The following is a 13,453-nucleotide window of genomic DNA, read 5'->3' on the forward strand; positions in this document are numbered from 1 at the left end:
GAAAAGAAATGGAGGGACAAAACTGAAAAGAGAAAGGAAATGTGATTATATTAGAAAAAATATATATATAATATACAAAACAATAATATTAAAAAATAAAATTAAAATATATTTAATGAGGAATACAGATAAATCTATAATAAACAAAAATATTATATCTCACATCATTATGAATAGACAATATTATTACATATATAAGAACATATATGAACATGTGATTTTTTTCAGGATAATTTCAACCACAGCTGGATATCTGGTCATTTCCCCAGTGGAAAATCCAAAAGACCCTACTCGACAGTCATCGGAACCTCTGAGAAGACAGATCACATCAGGTAAGAACTGGAAAATCAATAAAAAAATAATAAAATATACTGTATAATAAATACAGCAATATAGAATAGGCATATATGTATCATATTAAACATTAAATATTTGAATAGATAAAAAAAAAAAATAGATAAAAACCGCTATGAGAGGCTGAGACGGTTTACATAACAAAGCTGAGATTTTCATTGAGACCCAGGTGGGACACTGTATTAAGGGTCCAAATCCATTTAGTTTCATGTTTAGCTAACGCATTACTGATGTCACCACCGCTAATAGTGGGTTTGATCACATCAATTCCGTTCACACGTGAAAGTGAGGCATCACAATTATGATGTATTTTAAAGTGTCTAGGCAGGGTTTTAAGGAGTGATAGATCTTGAACCTCCTTAGCTGCAATAATGCCTAATACATGTTCTAGTACATGTATGTCACAGGGGAACTGGGTAGACTAAGGCTGGTTACCCGGGCCCCTGCGATATCCCTCAGGCTAGGGAAACCCTGTCTGTCCCTTTCCCAGAAGTTACACTAAAGGTCTGCATGTCTGGGCCGCCAGGCCTGACCCTGACTCCTGTTTCAGCCCTAAGCTGAAACCACCACCCGCCACCCAGTGAAGAGTCCACACACCAATCCCCACAGAAAGCACAGACAGGGGAAACTGAAAAACGCACCACGCCGCAGACACACAGGAATACACTATAATGTGCACAGGGCAAAACAAATACAAATAGGAAGGAGGAATATGACAAAGGATAATACACCACCAGATACGATATTCCTACAACAAGACCACCACTCCAGACCGAGATCACTAGGCAAAAAGCACAAGTTGTAATCGGCGACGCCCAAAGTCCAGCACGACTATTTAAAGGCCGTGGGCGTGACCCAACCTCCAACCTGATTACCAGCTAGATTAAGCCTGAGCAAGCTGGATAAAGTCTAGCCAACACCACTGAGCATGTAGTGGACGTATGTGGAATTACCGCTGTCTGTCGGACGCCCTAGTGTGAACAGCGTCCGACATGACAATGTATTTTAAATTGCAGAGTTGTTAACCGTACATAAATAAGCTGACAGGGAGAGGTGGCATAATACACAACGGCTTGTATATTACAGGTGATAGGGTGTGTGATTAGGAATGAGGGAGCATATTTGTTAGGATTCAGTACTTGGCGAGTAATGCGGTACTCGTGGTACTCGAATCTCAGCAAGTATTTCACTACTCGCCTCACAATATTCGTATCTCCCGCCCAGCATTAGCCAGTCACAGTAATGCCGCAACCTTCTTGGTTGTGGGTGGCATTACTGTGATTGGCTGGCTGTGCAGCGCCATAGATGAGTCATCATAGTAGGCTATGACTCATAAGCTGTATACATGCCCTGCTGACGCCATTTTCTGCACATTACATCCGGAACACAGCTATTGCTAGCATAGTGAGAGCATGAGCAGCTGCTAGGGAGAGTTGTGCTTTTGGTAATCGTTCAGAAAATCATTAAAAAAAAACAAAAGCTCTTGTGAGAGCTATTCTAGTAGTAGGTGACTGTAGTAGTACAGGGAGACAGGCAGGAGAGTTACAGTACATACATAGTACCTCAGTATCTCTGCTCTTGCTGAAAGTACTGTATAAGGTCAGGGAGTAGTGACAGTTTTCCCAGCAATTTTTGGGGTCACATTTACCCCTGCAGGACAATTTTTTTGCCTTTACGGTGCTGTATGCACACCGAATAGGATGCACGTTACTGCACAACTGACACGCATCCAGCTCCGTTGTCTTCTGTGGTGACTGGCGAGCAAAATATTCGGCTTTAAACTCAGGTCAATTTTTTTTTACATTGCAGACAGTCCTCCTGTTTTTAAAACACAAAGCAGTACTAGGCTAGTGTAGTGCTACCTTCAACAAAGCACAAACTGTTCCTTGCTTCCCAATATCTGCATCTGAACTTCTGCAACTATGTCATAAAAACCTCAAATTCCCAAAAAGCCTGTTGTGGAGGGACAGGGACGTGGACATGGGGTTGTCAGGGGTGCCCGACAAAGTGCTGAGTCAGGGAGACAGAAGACGGTTGATGCATATATGTCCCTGAGGAAAATTCCCGGTCTGGAACGTAAACGTGTCTGGAAGCCAGAAGAGCAAGAGCAGATACTGTCTTGGATGGCAGATAAGGCCTCAATAAAATTTTCTAGTATCACCCAATCCTCCACGACCACACAGTCTACTGTCGATACACATAACTCTGGGTTATCCAATCCTCAACCTGTTCCTACTTCCTCCCCCCCTCAGCAGTCACAGGAAACATTTGACCCCATGCTTGGCCACTCTGATGATTTGTTTGATACATATGATCCTTCGGTTGCCTCTGGCCTCTCAATGCGCAACATTGAAGAGGAATGTGAGGAGGTATTGTCTGTTCATGGCCAAATATTTGAAAACCCACTGACAGAAGAAAGACACTTTCAGCCATGTAATATACCAGCTCAATAGGTGACGGCTGACAATGATGAGACACAGTTGCCATCTGGCCAGCCGACAATATCAACACGGAAGGAGGATGACTTGGATGATGAGGTGGTCAATGAGTTCACTGATCCAACCTGGACCAATGGTACGCATAGCCAACACAGCAGCACAGAGGAAGAAGGTGGATACATAGCACTAACAAAGACACCAAGGGTTACTATTTTGAGCAGAGTGTGCAGTGTGTCAAAGGTTGCCAAGAGCAATCCCTCAGTGCCCCAAGTCAAGTCAAGGGGGCATTCATCCTCTGTCTGGAATCTTTTTTCGGATAGTCCTTCTGAACCAAACATGGTCATCTGTAGCATCTGCCATACAAAGCTGAGAAGAGGCAAGGGCAAAGGCAACCAGAGCACCATCAGTATGCGTAAACACATGGCAGCCAAGCACCCTAGTCGGTGGGCAGAACAACAGAGTACCAAATCAGTGCTGCAGGTCAAACCACTGCCATGTTGCCTGTGATCCGTCCTTCCCAATCTGCTGGTCAGGAAGCAGATGCTCATACTTCCTGCTCACAAGCTGCGGTTGCAGAGACACAGGACACAATCCCATGCACTTGTTTGTCCCAGCCAAGCGTCCAGTTGTCCGTGCCCCAGATCTATGAAAGGAAGCATAAATGCCAACCCACGCACTCAGAAGCACATACTAAACGCACACATTGCCAAGTTGCTAGCCATGGAGATGTTGCCATTTAGGCTTGTGGGGACACAGTCTTTCCATGATCTATTGGCTGTGGCTGCCCCACGATACTCTGTTCCCTGCCGGCACTATTTTCCCCTTGTGCATTCCCTGCATTACACCAGCACGTGTTAAACAATCTAAAGCGTGCTCTCACCAACGCCGTAACCGGGAAGGTCCACCTAACAACAGAAACGTGGACAAGTAGTTGTGGACTGGGATGATACATTTCTGTCACGGCACACTGGCTGAACCTGGTGGAGGGTGGGACAAAGTCGCAAACTGGAACATCAGTTATCCTACCCACGCCACGTATAGCGGGCCCAAACTTAGTCATGGTTTCTGCATCATCATATACGTCAAGTCTCCCCTCTTCCTCCTCCTCCTCCACCTCCTCATCCTATGCTGAATTACACTCCACATCACTCCCAAGTTTGGAATTGTGCAGCAACGCATCGGCAAAGCGGCAACATGCTCTGCTGAAGCTGATCTGTTTAGGTCAAACACCACACACTGCAGCAGCAGAGCTGTGGCAAGGAATAAAACAACAGACCGATCAGTGGCTCTCCCCACTGCAACTCGAACCCAGTCTGGTTGTTTTCAATAATGGGCATAACTGTTGTGTATCCGCTTTTTGGGCTCCCCTGGTGGTTGCTGGTGGTACTGGTGACTTGTTTGCACTTTGCTTCTTCTGTTCACCTGCTTCCATCAGTGTTTGGGAGTTTCCTATTTAGCCTTGCTCTCCAGTCATTTCCTTGCCGGTCATCATTGTAACCAGAGCCTTCGGTTGCATGTTCCTGCTACTAGTCTGCTGATCAGCTAAGTGGACTTTGTCCTTTTGTTTTGTACCTTTTGTCCAGTTTGCAGTTTTTGTAATTCTCTGTAGCTGGAAGCTCTTGCGGGCTGAAATTGCCACTCCTGTGTCATGAGTTGACACAGGAGTCTTAAAGTAATTTCAGGATGGTTTTTGAAAGGGTTTTCAGTTGACCGTGAAGTCCTCTTTTGTATCCTTCTGCTATCTAGTAAGTGGACCTCTCTTTGCTAAATCTACTTTCATACTGTGTATGTCTTTTCCTCTTAATTCACCGTTATTACATGTGGGGGGCTGCTATCATCTTTTGGGGTATTTCCCTAGAGGTAAGCCAGGTCTGTTTCTTCCTCTACCAGGCGTAGTTAGTCCTCCGGCTGGCACGTGGCATATAGGAAGCCGTAGGTATGCTCCCTGGCTACTGTTAGTTGTGTGGTAGATTTAGCTCACGGTCAACTCGTGTTTCCATCACCCGAGAGCTCGTTCGTTACTTATGTGTTTTTTACGTTCCCTTGCCATTGGGAACCATGACAGTATGACCGGCCAACAAAGTGTTAATTGTTTGGGCTGAAGCAGGAGAAAAAGAAGTGTTAAAGGGACATTTTTTTTTTTTTCTTTCCCTCAGAGTTTTGCTGCCTAGCCCTTAATTGCTGTCTAGCTGCTTCTTACCTCCTCTTAACCTTTGAATGGCTCTGACCTTAGCTGTTTAACATGGATGTCCAGAGTTTGGTTGCAGGTTTAAATAATCTTGCTACGAAGGTTCAAAATTTACAAGATTTTGTTATACATGCTCCTATTTCTGAACCTAAAATCCCTACACCAGAGGTGTTTTCCGGAGATAGATCTCGGTTTTTGAATTTCAAATATAATTGTAAATTATTCCTTTCTCTCAGACCTCACTCCTCAGGAGATCCTGTCCAGCAGGTTAAGATTGTAATCTCTTTGCTGCGAGGTGACCCTCAAAATTGGGCATTTTCATTGGCACCAGGGGATCCTGCGTTGCTCAATGTGGATGCGTTTTTCCTGGCTTTAGGGTTGCTTTATGAGGAACCTAATTTGGAGATTCAAGCTGAAAAAGCTTTGATAGCCCTATCTCAAGGGCAAGATGAAGCGGAGATATACTGCCAAAAATTTCGTAGGTGGTCTGTGCTTACTCAGTGGAATGAGTGCGCCTTAGCGGCAAATTTCAGAGAGGGCCTTTCTGATGCCGTTAAAGATGTTATGGTCGGGTTCCCTGCGCCTACAGGTCTGAATGAGTCCATGACAATGGCAATTCAGATTGATCGGCGTTTGCGGGAGCGCAAACCCGTGCACCATTTGGCGGTATCTTCTGAAGAGACGCCAGAGAAAATGCAATGTGACAGAGTTATGTCCAGAAGCGAGCGGCAGAATTATAGGCGTAAAAATGGGTTTTGCTTCTATTGTGGTGATTCTGCTCATGTTATATCGGCATGCTCTAAGCGTACTAGGAAGGTTGACAAGTCCATTTCAATTGGCACTTTACAGTCCAAATTTATTTTGTCTGTAACCTTGATTTGTTCATTATCAGTTATTACCGTGGATGCCTATGTGGACTCGGGCGCCGCTCTGAGTCTTATGGACTGGTCCTTTGCCAGGCGCTGTGGGTTTGATTTAGAGCCTCTGGAAGTCCCTATACCTCTGAAGGGTATTGATTCTACACCTTTGGCTTGTAATAAACCACAGTTCTGGACGCAAGTGACTATGCGTATGACTCCAGACCATCAGGAGGTGATTCGCTTCCTTGTGTTGTACAATTTACATGATGTTTTGGTGCTTGGATTACCATGGTTACAATCTCATAACCCAGTCCTTGACTGGAAGGCTATGTCTGTGTTAAGCTGGGGATGTCGGGGGGCTCATGGGGACACTCCTATGGTGTCCATTTCGTCATCTATTCCATCTGAGATTCCGGCATTTTTGTCTGATTATCGTGATATTTTTGAAGAGCCTAAGATTGATTCACTCCCTCCTCACAGGGATTGTGATTGCGCCATAGATCTGATTCCTGGCAGTAAATTTCCAAAGGATCGTTTGTTTAACCTATCTGTACCTGAACATGCTGCTATGCGCGAGTATATTAAGGAGTCCCTGGAAAAGGGACATATTCGTCCTTCTTCATCACCTTTAGGAGCCGGTTTTTTCTTTGTCTCTAAAAAGGATGGCTCTCTGAGGCCTTGTATTGATTATCGTCTCCTGAATAAAATTACAGTCAAATATCAGTATCCGTTGCCTTTGTTGACTGATTTGTTTGCTCGCATAAGGGGGGCTAAGTGGTTCTCTAAGATTGATCTTCGTGGGGCGTATAATTTGGTGCGAATTAAGCAGGGGGATGAGTGGAAGACCGCATTTAATATGCCTGAGGGCCATTTTGAGTATTTAGTAATGCCTTTCGGCCTTTCTAATGCACCTTCTGTCTTTCAGTCCTTAATGCATGATATTTTCCGGGAATATTTGGATAAATTTATGATTGTGTACTTGGATGATATTTTGATTTTTTCTGATGACTGGGAGTCTCATGTTCAGCAGGTCAGGAGGGTTTTTCAGGTTTTGCGGGAGAATTCTTTGTGTGTAAAGGGTTCAAAGTGTGTTTTTGGGGTTCAAAAAATTTCATTTTTGGGGTATATTTTTTCCCCTTCTTCTATTGAGATGGACCCTGTCAAGGTTCGGGCTATTTACGACTGGACGCAGCCTACTTCTCTGAAGAGTCTCCAGAAATTCTTGGGCTTTGCTAATTTTTATCGTCGATTTATAGCTGGTTTTTCTGGCGTTGCTAAACCTCTGACGGATTTGACTAAAAAGGGTGCTGATGTTGCCAATTGGTCCCCTGCTGCCGTGGAGGCCTTTCGGGAGCTTAAGCGCCGCTTTTTGTCTGCCCCTGTGTTGCGCCAGCCTGATGTTTCTCTTCCCTTTCAGGTTGAGGTCGATGCTTCCGAGATCGGAGCGGGGGCGGTTTTGTCGCAGAAAAGTTCCGACTGCTCAGTGATGAGACCTTGTGCGTTCTTTTCGCGAAAATTTTCGGCCGCCGAGCGAAACTATGATGTTGGTAATCGGGAGCTTTTGGCCATGAAGTGGGCATTTGAGGAGTGGCGTCATTGGCTTGAGGGTGCCAGACATCAGGTGGTAGTTTTGACTGATCACAAGAATTTAATTTATTTGGAGTCTGCCAGGCGCCTGAATCCTAGACAGGCACGTTGGTCGTTGTTCTTTTCCCGGTTTAATTTTGTGGTCTCGTACTTACCGGGTTCTAGGAATGTGAAAGCAGATGCTCTTTCTAGGAGTTTTGAGCCTGACTCTCCTGGGAATTCTGAACCTGCTGGTGTCCTTAAGGATGGAGTGGTTTTGTCTGCTGTCTCTCCAGATTTGCGACGTGCTTTGCAAGAATTTCAGGCGGATAGACCTGATCGTTGTCCGTCTGGTAGACTGTTTGTTCCTGACGAGTGGACCACTAGAGTCATCTCGGAAGTTCATTCTTCTACTCTGGCAGGTCATCCGGGAATTTTTGGCACCAGAGATTTGGTGGCTAGATCCTTCTGGTGGCCTTCCCTGTCTCGAGATGTGCGTGTTTTTGTGCAGTCTTGCGATGTGTGTGCTCGGGCCAAGCCTTGTTGTTCTAGGGCTAGTGGGTTGTTGTTGCCCTTGCCTATTCCGAAGAGGCCTTGGACGCACATCTCTATGGACTTTATCTCGGATCTCCCTGTTTCTCAGAAGATGTCTGTCATCTGGGTGGTGTGTGACCGTTTTTCTAAAATGGTTCATTTGGTGCCATTGCCTAAGTTGCCTTCCTCATCTGAGTTGGTCCCTCTGTTTTTTCAAAATGTGGTTCGCTTGCATGGTATTCCGGAAAACATCGTTTCTGACAGGGGTACCCAGTTCGTGTCTAGATTTTGGCGGGCAGTCTGTGCCAGGTTGGGCATTGAATTGTCCTTTTCGTCTGCATTCCATCCTCAGACCAATGGCCAGACGGAGCGAACTAATCAAACTTTGGAGACTTATTTGAGGTGTTTTGTGTCTGCGGATCAGGATGATTGGGTTGCCTTTCTGCCGTTGGCGGAGTTTGCTCTTAATAATCGGGCTAGTTCTGCCACTTTGGTTTCTCCTTTCTTTTGCAATTCAGGGTTTCATCCGCGTTTTTCATCTGGTCAGGTTGAATCTTCGGATTGTCCTGGAGTGGATGCGGTGGTGGATCGGTTGCATCGGATTTGGGGACAAGTGGTGGATAATTTGGAATTGTCCCAGGAGAGGACTCAGCAGTTTGCTAACCGTCGTCGTCGTGTTGGTCCCCACCTTCGCGTTGGGGACTTGGTGTGGTTGTCTTCCCGTTTTGTCCCTATGAGAGTTTCTTCTCCCAAATTTAAGCCTCGGTTCATCGGTCCTTATAGGATTTTGGAGATTCTTAACCCTGTTTCCTTTCGTTTGGACCTCCCGGCATCTTTCGCTATCCATAATGTGTTCCATCGGTCGTTGTTGCGGAGATATGAGGTACCGGTGGTTCCTTCTACTGAACCTCCTGCTCCTGTGCTGGTGGAGGGTGAATTGGAGTACGTCGTGGAGAAGATCTTGGACTCCCGTATTTCCAGACGGAGACTTCAATATCTGGTTAAATGGAAAGGCTATGGTCAGGAAGATAATTCTTGGGTAACTGCCTCTGATGTTCATGCCTCGGATTTGGTTCGTGCCTTTCATAGGGCTCATCCAGATCGCCCTGGTGGTTCTTGTGAGGGTTCGGTGCCCCCTCCTTAAGGGGAGGGTACTGTTGTGTATCCGCTTTTTGGGCTCCCCTGGTGGTTGCTGGTGGTACTGGTGACTTGTTTGCACTTTGCTTCTTCTGTTCACCTGCTTCCATCAGTGTTTGGGAGTTTCCTATTTAGCCTTGCTCTCCAGTCATTTCCTTGCCGGTCATCATTGTAACCAGAGCCTTTGGTTGCATGTTCCTGCTACTAGTCTGCTGATCAGCTAAGTGGACTTTGTCCTTTTGTTTTGTACCTTTTGTCCAGTTTGCAGTTTTTGTAATTCTCTGTAGCTGGAAGCTCTTGCGGGCTGAAATTGCCACTCCTGTGTCATGAGTTGACACAGGAGTCTTAAAGTAATTTCAGGATGGTTTTTGAAAGGGTTTTCAGTTGACCGTGAAGTCCTCTTTTGTATCCTTCTGCTATCTAGTAAGTGGACCTCTCTTTGCTAAATCTACTTTCATACTGTGTATGTCTTTTCCTCTTAATTCACCGTTATTACATGTGGGGGGCTGCTATCATCTTTTGGGGTATTTCCCTAGAGGTAAGCCAGGTCTGTTTCTTCCTCTACCAGGCATAGTTAGTCCTCCGGCTGGCACGTGGCATATAGGAAGCCGTAGGTATGCTCCCTGGCTACTGTTAATTGTGTGGTAGATTTAGCTCACGGTCAACTCGAGTTTCCATCACCCGAGAGCTCGTTCGTTACTTATGTGTTTTTTACGTTCCCTTGCCATTGGGAACCATGACACATAACCTGGTGGCAGCATTAGAACTCGGGAAGCTGGTATACGTGCCATGCATGGCTCACGTGCTGAACCTAGCGGTTCAGAAATTTATCAAAACATACCCTGACTTGCCATACCTATATGAGAAGATGCGCCGTATTTGTGCCTATTTCTGCCTTTTCTCTACCGCTGTTGCAATTTAATTTGCCAAATCACTGACTCATTTGCGACCTGCCCACATGTTGAAACTCAACATATCATATGTAGGCAAGGATAAGTGAGCAGCAAAGGGCACTTTCTGAATATCAGCTTACACATGCCCATCAGACTGTGACTCAGCCAAAATACATAACAACTGTCGAGTGGGTGTGAATCACTGACATTTGTGAAGTGTTTGATAGCTTTGAGTACTGCACCAACCTTGTGAGCGGTGATCAGGCTATTATCAGTATTATCATCCCAATGCTATGTACGTTGAAAGAATCGCTACATAATCTAAACATGGAATCTTTGAGTACCCATCAGCATTTTATTGAGCAAGATTTCACACTGGGTGATCCTACCCAGCCCAGCCAATATCATGATGAGGCAAGATTGGGTGATGAAGATGAGGAGGGAGAGGACTTATTTTTATATGGTACTGAGGGGACCCATGATGCTACAGAGGTGACTCCCAACCCCAGCTTCAGGTCTGTCCAGCATGGGTAGGCTGGAAAGTAGGAAGAGGAGGAGGAGAGTCAGTGTGAGGAGAGGATGGGTATTGTTCCTCCTTCTAGGGCCACAGAACATTTGCCTCAGTGCAGCTTGGCACACATGGCACAGTTCATCATGTCTAATTGTTTGTCCCAAGAACCTCACGTGATAAACATTTTCATCAGTTACCTATACTGGTTGGCCACCTTTCTTGACCCAGGGTAAAAGGACAAATTTCTTTCGCTACTGTTGCAGTCACCAAGTAATGTCACAATTGAATCCATCAAGAGGGCTGTTGTAGATCATTTGATGACAATGTCAGACTCAGAAACCACTGGTAGCAGAGGTACCAGCTCTTTGCAACAGCATGCATTAATGGGGAGAGACACACCCAGCATGTCCAAAAGAGGTGGGGGAAAATGTCCACAAACTGGACCATTTTCAATAAACCGGCTCATCAGCAAGGGCTATGTGGATCGGTAACAATGTCAAGGAGGCAGAAGTTGAACAACATGATCAACGAGTCTCTTAGTGACCGTACCTGCGTCCTTCCTGATGCTTCTGTTCCATTTAATTGCTGGGTATCTAAGCTGCACAGTTGGCCAGACCTCTGCCTGCCCTGCTGCTAGTGTGCTGTCAGAGCGTGTTTTCAGTGTCGATGGGGCGATCATCACAGATACATGCACATGGCTGACTACAGAGAATGCAGACAGGCTGACTCTGGTAAAATTTAACAAGGACTGGATTTTGCCTTAGTTTTAAAGCCCTCCAGATGACATCATCACAACCTAAATTCACCCAAAACGTTCTTTTATGCTACTGGTGATCACGTCCATCCCTTCCCATACAAACACCTTTTCTCCTTCTAATTACTTGTGTATCCTACTCCTGCTTCTGCCACATGTACCTCGTGGTCAACAAGCTAGAAACAATGTTACATTCATTAATATTTCCCATCGGAGGCAATTGTGATGAGACCTCCTTCCTGCATCAACCATGGTATCATGCCCCTTGGGCTAATTTTTAGAAACACTATGTCTATGCCTGTGCATAGTAGTATTGTTTCATAATTGTCTGGCTCTCGAGGCATCCTTCCTGCATCAACCATGATACAGCTCCTAGGGCTAATTTTTTGAAGACACTATGTATATGCCTGCATATTGGGCACTGGAACTACCGTGCTAGTAGTCTAGTGTCATAATTGTCTAACCATTGATGCTTCTTGAGGCATCCTTCCTGTGTCAACCATGATACAGGCCCTTGGGCAATTTTTTGGAAACACTATGTGTATGCATGCACATTGGGCACTGGAACTACCGTGCTAGTAGTCTAGTGTCATAATTGTCTGGCTCTTGAAGCATCCTTCCTGCATCAACCATGATACAGCACCTAGGGCTATTTTTTTGAAGATACTATGCCTGCACATTGTGCAGTGGCAGTGGAACAACAAGGACAGTAGTCCAACCTTTAGAATTGTGAACCCCTTGTGATGATGATGGGTGGTTTCTTCCTGCGTTAACCAACACACAGCTTTTTAACACCTGCTTTTAAATAACCATTCACCCATTTCAGCGTTTTCCTCAGGCCCCCAGAGCGCTTTGTAGGGTCCAGCATAAAATTACTTGCTTTTCCCATTGACTTGCATTGGACTCGCTACTCATGAATACCCGAGTATTAAGACATACCGTATTTTTCCGACTATAAGACGCACTTTTTTTCCTCCAAATTTGGGAGGAAAGTGTGGGTGCGTCTTATAGTACGGATATAGCATGTGGGGAGGGGGGCAGCAGCGAGTGGGATCCCAATTATATCCCACTTCAGGATGTCCCCGCTGCCGGAATCAGCTGCTGGAGAAACCACATGGCCCCGCTGATTAAGTGCAGTGAATATTCATTAGCGGCTCCCCGCCCACCGATCAGCTGAGCGGTGAGCGGGGAGCAGCAAATGAATACTGTACTTAAGCAGCGACACACAGTTTCCCCAGCACTGATTCTGGGGAGAATCTGTGTGTCCGGGGGAGGAGGCAGCAGCAGCAGGGGCCAGGAGATCGCTGCATACCTGCCTGTGCTGGACGCTGAGCTGTCTGTGGTGCACAAGGAGGACCTGTGTGATGTCAGAAGTGGGCGGGCTGGAGCATCACATGGCAGCTCAGAGCCCTCCCTCTTCTGACATCATCATAGGTCCTTCAGACTCCCACCTAGAATCTGCAGCTTCCTCTTATATCCTGCGCGTGCGCTGTGGAGAGGCAACAAGAGAGAGGGCTCTGTGTGTGCAGCTATGGGATGCTCCAGCTTTTACCTCACCACAGGCTGGCTCCCACAATTAAGAGGTTAGTCTTTACAAAACACAATAAAGCACTCTGCCACTCCTTTGGTGAACTATAACTCCCAGCATGTCATAGGATCTGCAGGACATGCTGGGAGTTATAGTTCTCCCATGGGATTTTAAAGCAGCACTCCAGTGTTATTTTGCAGTGCTGGAGTGGTGCTTTCACTATAAGCCCTGTGCCCCCATTCTTATACTCACCCTCCAGTGTCTTCATATAGTACTTTACAGACACCAAACTGGTCCCGCAGCTTCCAACATAATAACATACTATTATATATAATAACACCACATATAATAGTATGTTATTTATGTTATTAAATATTTTACCACATTTTTTTTGCTTCAAATATTTTTTTCCCTATTTTCCACCTCTAAAACCTGGGTGCGCCTTATAGTCCGGTGTGTCCTATAGTCCGAAAAATACGGTACTCGTTACAAGTATAGCGAGTCTGAATATTTCACTACTCGCTCATCCCTATGTGTGATATTAAAAGTCTTGGAGTTGTCTGAGTTGGTAAAGGTTTGGCCCTATCTATATTGGGGCATGCGACACAATTGCCACATGGTTTATAACCCCATGGTGGTTTAGTTGCCGAGAGAAAGGTGACAGGTTGGTTAGTATAGTGGCTCTTCACT

At 45.6% G+C, this 13,453-nt stretch overlaps 1 long non-coding RNA gene across 1 annotated transcript in view; it reads left to right on the forward strand.

Moving 5' to 3' along the window:
• The window catches only part of LOC143769059 (uncharacterized), a 36,689-nt gene that overhangs the window by 11,203 nt on the left and 12,033 nt on the right, over positions 1–13,453 (forward strand). The window contains exon 2 of the long non-coding RNA XR_013214193.1: positions 229–332. This is a non-coding gene — a long non-coding RNA (uncharacterized LOC143769059). The remainder of the gene's footprint in view (positions 1–228; positions 333–13,453) is intronic.

Source organism: Ranitomeya variabilis, chromosome 4 (genome assembly GCF_051348905.1).
Source record: "Ranitomeya variabilis isolate aRanVar5 chromosome 4, aRanVar5.hap1, whole genome shotgun sequence".
Taxonomy (NCBI): domain Eukaryota; kingdom Metazoa; phylum Chordata; class Amphibia; order Anura; family Dendrobatidae; genus Ranitomeya; species Ranitomeya variabilis.